The sequence below is a fragment of the Poecilia formosa genome, unplaced genomic scaffold (assembly GCF_000485575.1).
Source record: "Poecilia formosa unplaced genomic scaffold, Poecilia_formosa-5.1.2 Scaffold11, whole genome shotgun sequence".
NCBI lineage: Eukaryota > Metazoa > Chordata > Actinopteri > Cyprinodontiformes > Poeciliidae > Poecilia > Poecilia formosa.
In genome coordinates this window covers 2,529,326-2,536,107 of record NW_006799950.1, presented here as the reverse complement: position 1 = coordinate 2,536,107, position 6,782 = coordinate 2,529,326, and the positions used below count along the sequence as shown (strand labels likewise).

At 38.1% G+C, this 6,782-nt stretch overlaps 1 long non-coding RNA gene across 1 annotated transcript in view; it reads right to left on the bottom strand.

Moving 5' to 3' along the window:
- Nucleotides 1-1,822: 1,822 nt before the first annotated feature.
- LOC103132385 (uncharacterized) overlaps nt 1,823-6,782 on the bottom strand; it is a 28,700-nt gene continuing 23,740 nt past the window's right edge. Inside the window, exons 5-6 of the long non-coding RNA XR_475550.2 lie at nt 2,191-2,285; nt 1,823-2,084 (exon numbers count right to left, since the gene is read on the bottom strand). This is a non-coding gene — a long non-coding RNA (uncharacterized LOC103132385). The remainder of the gene's footprint in view (nt 2,085-2,190; nt 2,286-6,782) is intronic.

The window sequence follows — 6,782 nt, the reverse complement described above, 5'->3', positions numbered from 1 at the left end:
GAAACAGCTCTGCCGTCAAGAGCTTAAAGCCCCACAGGAAACAATGTCTTATACATTATTTATGATGTTAATTGTTCACAACATGACATCTCTTTTATAGGAGGAATGTTAGTCGCATCACATTGCCTTGTAGTGACAGTGAGCCTTTGCGCCGGCTCTTGTTTCCACTTTTATGTTACTCACATGTTGCTTGTTCTGTCGTAGTTATAGTTTTTACTTCGCACAAAGTTATTTTACGTTTATAAGTTCACATTTAGCATGCACACTTTTTGCTTTCATTTACTGTATGTTGTGCTGAGAGAGCTGCCGTTGACTTTTATCTTTTTTTTTTTAAATTGAATTGGTAAATGGGTAAATAAATATATACCTTAGGATTTTTGTGTTTTTCCAACATAAAAAGCACGCAGCTTCACACGACTTCTGACGTCAATGTTTTACGATGCACCAAATCATATTATATGGGATTTGAAAGTGAGATCTTAAAGGAATTAGCCTATGAAGAACTGTGGACTGAAACTAAATTCTCCTTTACAAAACCTTTAATGTAGGTTTTAGCTCACCGATACATTTTCCTCTCCAGGAAATTGTGCAGTTTGAGGTTGAAACCATCTCACACAATCAATATCATCAATGTAGCCTTAGGGAACCATTATATTCTCCCCCTCTGAGGACCACACACACATCAGACAGACAGAGTTAGCAGCAAACTAGTGAATACATAAAGCTGAACAATCGGCAGCTCTTTGCAGTCAAGCTTTGCAGTGGCCACCGTCAAAACGAGGTGCATACAGGCCTTTTCTGGATGTAATTAAAGATAGAAAGCAAATAAAAAAAATAAAAATAAAAAAAAGCTTTAGCACATAATGCAATAATAATTAAAAACTTGAATGTGGACTTAAAATGTGGACACTGTATTTATTTATGCAAGATTTAGGAATATTACAGTAAGACAAAGTTTAAAGTCACCATTATTATAATTTTGTTATCCCACTAGTTTAGTTCTTGACCCAACTTGTGTTTACTTGGTGCCAGTCCCAAACCAGTTACCTTAGCTTCCCTCTTGTTCCCGGCTTCTGCAAAATTATCAGCCAGTTATTCTGATTACCTATTTCTTAAGGCATCCTCTCAATATTTATTTTCAGTGTTTTGTTGTTGTTGTTGTTGTTGTTGTTCCTCTCCTGCTTTTTTTTTTTTTAAATCTCTGAAATCACCTGTGAAAACGTTGCTGAAAATTACTATATTGGATTTTCAGTCTCAAAATATATATACATATATATATAAGATATATAAATTGTCAATGTTTGTGAATCCTGCTGGTCATTTTATACAATAGCTTGATGAGTAAATAGGTTACAGGTGTGTGAATAGGACAGCAGGAACTCAGAGTATCAGAAACACTTAGAGGGAGGAGGAGGACAGGGCCCAGCAGGGTCAAGCTGACACGCCGAAGTTGGATTTCACTGTCGCAGTCTTGTGACCAAACTCTTGTCATGTTGTTCTCAGCCTTATGTCGGCCACCCCTTCTTTTCACAGCTCCCTGGAGGATCTTTAAGACTCCTCCTACATCCAAATTGTGATTGGTCAGAATTTTGGTGGGCGTGTTTGTTTATACACAAAACAGCCCCAACTACTCAACTTCCAGGAGCTGGTTTTTCTGCCAGAGAGCAGGACGGGCAGTTTTAAGGAACAATTGTCCAAGGCCGTGAAGAAGTACGTACTGTTGGACCAAAACACTGAACCTGCCCTGCTCGGTTCTGGTCCGATGAAGTGGGTGAACAAAACACTGATGCCTTTTGTTCTCCAAATAAAATGAGATGTTGCATCTTGTCAACCATTATTTATTCCTCCTCTGAACTTGTGAACTGATAACAGTGAATCTCTTCTGCAGTGAGCGCTGTGTTTACTGTACTGTTGTAAACCAGAGCCAGGACAAAACACCATGACGGACATTGCAGTGGGAAGGATTTCAGAGAAGCTTTGCTTGGTACGTCTTATGGACCTTAAAGGGTGGTTGCGAAAACTAATGTCCCTCAACCACATGACCGCACGTCGATGGTTCCACCTCATCGCAACCATGCTGGGCCCTTGAGAAAGAGAAAACAATACAGAAAAACAACAAACTCTCCATCATCACAGCAAGTTTTAGAACAACAAATATATTTTTTACTACGAGTACATCGAGTTGCTTACCTTTACCAGTTGAAAGCTAAGAGACTTTGCAGCACTTTTCATGTCGTATGGCCACATACAAGTTTCAAAGTTCAACCAGGCTTTGCTGCTGGGTTCTGTCTTACACACAAAGCAAATAGAGCGGCTTGCTAATGAAACACAAGCACGAGTGACTTTCTTCCATTTAGAAATAAAAAATAAGTGACATGAAGGGTAAAGTTTGTGCATGCAGGTCTCTTGCGCTGCCTTTTGGAGAGCTGGCAGATATATATTTTAGCTACAACACAAATACAAGTGTGCTGCTACAGCTTTACACAAGGCCTTATTCTGAGGTTAGTTATTTATGATACTGTATCGACCTCTCTAGCAACGAATGACTTTTCAAAGTCAACCAAGTTGAGGGGCATCGTATATAATTGGAAGCTAAAAACCAGAGTGGTGGGATTAAATGTGAGTTTGATATCTTTGGATGTGTGATGGGTTTCTTCTCACCTTAAGGATCTGTCCACTAGAGGAGTGAAAAGCTAAGGTGAAAAATGTGACATAATCCGTGCTGTGATTGGCTCGCTGTGTGATATCTTGTTTTCTAGCTTCGGAGACTCAATCAATACAACCCAGGGTGAACAAAGCTCACTCTTACCTTCTCTCACTCACAGAAACACAGGCACACAAACTTTATTCCTGCGAGGAAGAAACGCTGGAACTAGGACGAAAAGCTTTAACATCTGGTCAAAGCTTAAACAGGTATGATAGCTGATACTATATCAACTATCTATTTAATAAAATTCAGATGAATTGAGATTCACCTGGATGTTGCCTGGAAGTCAATTGAAGCTGGCAGATTATGGAGAGTGAGACAGATCTGTGTTATGACGACTGTCACCAAAATGAGAAATGATGTCCAACTGTCATGGAGACAAATTAATCCCCTCATTAAACAAACTGTTGAACAAGCACGATCTGTTACCCAGGACCACATGTACTAGTTAATGAAGCATTTAGCAGGTTGGAGGTACAGTATGTGAGCCTATCTATAGCCACAACGGCAAGCAGTGCAGCTCAGGTTAAACAAATTTAGAGGCTATAAGGCCAACAGATGGCCAACAGATGGCTCATACCTGCATTACAGATAAGGGGCACCTGGGAGGGGTGATGTTGTCTCATTGGTGATTTTCTTTCTTTGTATTATTAAGGCTTTCTGCTGATGGTAAACCACCTTGTGGTCCAGGAAAGAAATTCTCTCACAGCATAAAGACACCATGGAGGGAGCAAGGCAGCAGCTTCACTGCAGAAACGATAAATAGACGTTAACAGTGACGACCCAATTACCTGCAGCTGTGTGACTGCGTCGCTATGCCAGCCAGAGCAGCGTGCCAATCCAGGCAGATATACCCCACCACGCTATCGCATCTCCATCTCCCCAGGCTGCATCCCCCCGGTGGGTTTGAAACAGAGTGAGCCGCAGTAATTTCGTCAAAGTTCAAATGAAATCTAATATTTATCACGACATCGCAAATAAGCTTGATAAACCTTTCGAAAACAAATTAGAGTTGTCTGTTGCTTTGAGCTCCAGCTTTTGGACAATCTGCCACATTCGGTTCCGAGTGTTTGTTCAAAAAAAAAAAAAAAAACCTGACAGAAGCCTACAATTGGGACTCAGCCAAAATTGGTGTTTACCAAGTAATTAATTTATTACCTAATGTGGATTTTAAAATACACAAATAGCAACGCAGGTTAAAATGCCATGAAATGAGAAAGCATGATTGTTTTTCCTAATTTAGTTCCATAAATACATTGAGGTTTAACTCACTTAATATGAAGAAATTATATCCAAGTAACAACTTTTTCTTCCTGAACAGTGTCGGAGGGATACAGCCTAGTGATGCTTGCGAGGACAGAGTCTCAACAGTAAGCTTGTGTTTTGTTCCCAATAGATACTGCCTTAATTAGGCAATTTAGAACTAACGAAAACTGCTAGAGCCTCATATTTTTTGCCATGTTTTTATGTTTAGGTTTATGGCAGCAATACAGCTTAAATTGTATTTTTATTTCCCATGTATTAGCATCGTTCCAAGGCACAACAAGCTGTTGTTTGTGGGAGGAAAACAGCACAGCTGTGCAATCAGATTTTCTTAGCATGAAATAGCAGTCCGTGATTGCTTTAAGAGATGTTTCCTTTAAGAATGTATTTATAAGCTTATAAAGATGGCTCTACAGATTTTGACTGTTGTGTGTTTAAGCTAAAGCTCGTTTGATTTAAAGGTTATAAACCAATCAGTGGGTCTTTGAGAGATCTGCTACAAATGAAAGGTTCCTAGAATTTATTTACAGTGGATGCTGAGATTATCTGTCCGTCCATACCGACAAATCTATGGAGGGGGCCGAGTGCCAATCTCCATTGGGTGAGAGGCCGGGTTCACCCTGAACAGGTCACCCATCCATCACCAGGACACACAGGACAAACAACCCTGTACACACACTCACACATAAGGACAATTTGGAGAAGCCAATTAACCGAGCAGTCGTGTTTTTGGACTGTTGAAGGAAGCTAGAGGACCCACGCATGCATGTGGAGAGCATGGAGACTCCATGCAAAAATACCCCTGGCCGGGATTTGAACCCGGGACCTGAAAAAAATTCTCATTTTCAAATGTTTGATAGGATTAAATTAGTTTCCAAAAGTATTAAATGAAATTTTACCTGTCTTGCTGATTTTGTACATACAAAAATGCCAAACCATAAAAAAAAAACAAAGAAATAAAGTTTTATTTTTCTTTGAAAGGTACGTTTGATTTATTTCCAATTCGGTTTAGAATGACATATAGAACTTGAACCTAAGTTTGAAGTGCTTACGGATGAGTTCTTTAAGAAAACAATTATCTTTGTTCCAGTAACTCCTGACATGTCATTGCATTAAACATAAATACATGAGTGGACATGTATTTGGCTGTCATACTTATTATTCCATAAATCAAAGATCACCATATGTGATGGCGACAAAGATTATTACAGGTGTCTCACAATAATAAAACTCAAACATCCGCTAAATTACTTTAATTGCATCTCCAGCAAACAATCCCTTCTACAATCTGAAAGCTTGTGGGAAACACAGAAACAATGTTGACGATAATATGAGTTAATTATTTTGTGTTAAGGTTTTCCTTTTTTTTTTTTTTATTTTCAAAGTCTGTCCTTGCCACTACAGATTGCAAGATAGAAATACGATAAAAGCAAAAGCTCTGTTAATATCATAGCGGGGACATAATATATTTTTTAAAATTACATCTCTGAAATGATAAATTCTCATTCTGTGTTGTGTCAATCTGTTAGGATTGTTTTCATCCTTTCAACAGTGGAAGAAACATTTGCATACATTCATTTCTCTGGGTATTTGTGGGATATTAAATGTTAAAAAGTCCCAGTGAGGAATGGCGAGAATCTGCTGAAAGAATAGTTACTTGTTTCTTTCTTTTATTGAACAACTTGAACAAACTAAGTTAGTTTTCTGTGTTTATCCAGATATACAGAAAGGCAATAGTTGTAGATGGTGAATTCAGAATATGTTGGTTACCAACAAAAACATTAAATTAAGTAAAAACAAAGCACAGAATCTCCGTTTTGGCTCTGTTCTTTAGTATAATTACTACCTCAATAAGGAAGTACAGCTTTCTGAAGCTGGGCAGTACTCTGCTACTTGCATCACTTCAGTTGTGACTTTACAATCTGTTTAACGTGAAGGAAAAAAAGGCGATTGAAAGCTTTTAATTTAAGTCATGTGCTAAATTTGAATTAAAGTCATGATAAGAAACTAGTGGCCTAAAACGGCAACACAGAAGCCAATGTGTGAGAAATCCAAAAATGATCTCTGAAAGAGTTTGAAGCTGCATAATTAATCAATTAATTATCTTAATTTAAATCCTTTTGCTAACACAGCAACTCTGTTTAGAAGCCATTTCATCTACAGTTTATCACAAAGTGCCCCCCCCACCCTTCCACTGGAAATGAGATAAGACTTAAACTCGGATAAAAGTTGTGAAAACAAACTGGCATGGAAGTGAATTTCAGATACAGAAATTTAAATATGAGTTATCTCTTGTGTGTGAGGAAATAAAACTGATGGTTGATCAGATGATGTGGCTTCGCACTGGGATTAGTTTACCCACCGACATGGTGGTGAAGGTGGCCTACTTAATGAACAAAACTGAGCAAAATATAAAGAAGCAGACAATGTCTAAAACAGATTAAAAAGGTAAAAAAAGAAAATTGTAATCTGAAAACTACAAAATACGAGCTTTACATAACAAATCTGCAAATAGGAACAATAAAGACAATTAATAAGCCTTCTGGGGAAAAAATGGTTACTGTGAGGTGATACATACTGTGCAATTGGTTTACAATTTTTTAAGGCTTTCAAATCATAACTATTGAGCACGGTGATGGTAGTATGATGCTGAGGGTTCCATTTTAGCTGTCTTTAGGTAGTGGTGAATTATAAAGCAGGAAGAAAAATGGAAAACAAGGTTTAAGAAGTATTGAAATAACCAAGTGATAATACTTGTCAACAAGAAGATCCCCAATAAACAGACTTGATGGGAGGAAATGATAAGGAGCTA